This window comes from Triticum dicoccoides, chromosome 6B, assembly GCF_002162155.2.
Source record: "Triticum dicoccoides isolate Atlit2015 ecotype Zavitan chromosome 6B, WEW_v2.0, whole genome shotgun sequence".
NCBI lineage: Eukaryota > Viridiplantae > Streptophyta > Magnoliopsida > Poales > Poaceae > Triticum > Triticum dicoccoides.
In genome coordinates, this window is record NC_041391.1 from 647,128,148 (window position 1) to 647,129,408 (window position 1,261).

Genomic DNA, 1,261 nt, shown 5'->3' on the forward strand with positions numbered 1-1,261 from the left:
CCCCGCTTCCCGCTGCCGTGCCGCACGCCTGCCGCGCTACCGGCTGCCGCCTCGCCTGCCCCGCGAGCCCCGATGCCTCGCGGTTAACGCCGCCATCTCGTCTTCCGCGCGCCGCCATCTCGTCTTCCGCACACCACCATCTCGTCTTCCGCGGCCCGGCGCCTCCCTGCCGCATTAAATCCCGACGCTATAAAACCCGCCCTGCGCGGCGAGTTTGGTCACACCGGCCACATCCTCCACCGCCCCGCCCCCCTCTTCACACGCGCGTTCTCTTGGCAGGATGGCATCCAGCGACTCGGACTTCGACGGCGTGGCACCGGGCGGCCACTGGCCGTTGAGCCTCATGTTGGGGCAGACGGAGGACCTCGCTCGGTTCGGCCTCTACGTGCCGCCGGCGGCGAAGCTGCCGTGACCGTGGAGGATCTCCGCGGACGGATTCCCCACGGAGGGCGTACCGGCGACGCCGGCAGAGCTTCGCGCGCACCCCGGGGGACGCTACAACCGGAAGGGCCGCCGCCGTTTTTGGAAGGGCAAGCGGTTCGACGATGTCATCGGCGCCTTCAAGCGCGCCGCCCGAGGGATCCCTGTTGGTGATCTCTCTTGTGGAGCCGGGCCCTCCCAGCCGCGCAGGGCACCCGCTCCCACCCCCGCCCCAGCAGCCCCGGCCGAGGTTGTGATCCCGACGGAGTAGGCGGTGCTCCAGCAGGACGGCGACCCGGAGGACACGCCCGGGCTCCTCGCGATCCTGGTGCAGTCAGCGGAGGAGGACGCCGCGGCGGCGGCGCTGGAGGCCCAGGATGAGGCGGCGCTGCAGGCGGCGATGGCGGCGCAGCAGGCGGCGATGGCGCCGCCGGAGTGGCAGCAGGTGCCAACGGAGTGGCAGCAGGTGCCAGCGGCGGAGGAGGAAGAGGATTCGGATGACGTCCCGGTGGACTGGGATGACGTCGCGAACCGGTCCAGCAGCGACGATGACGGCGGCAACGGCCCGGCCGTGATTGACCTAGATAGCGACGCCGAGTAGTTTTTTTACTATTTATGTACGAACTACTTTATGTACGAACTTTTTTAGTGTGTTGTTTGCGGCCCTAAAACTAAACTAAAACTAAACCTAAAACTAAAAAAACAGAAAAAAAAGGAAAAAAGGGTAGAGCTCACCTGAGGCAGGGCCGGTGGAGGAGGTCGCCGGTAGAGCAGGGGGGCGGGGCGGTGGACGAGGTGGCCGGTGGAGGAGAGGTGCGGGGCGGCCGGGGGTGGCGGCGTC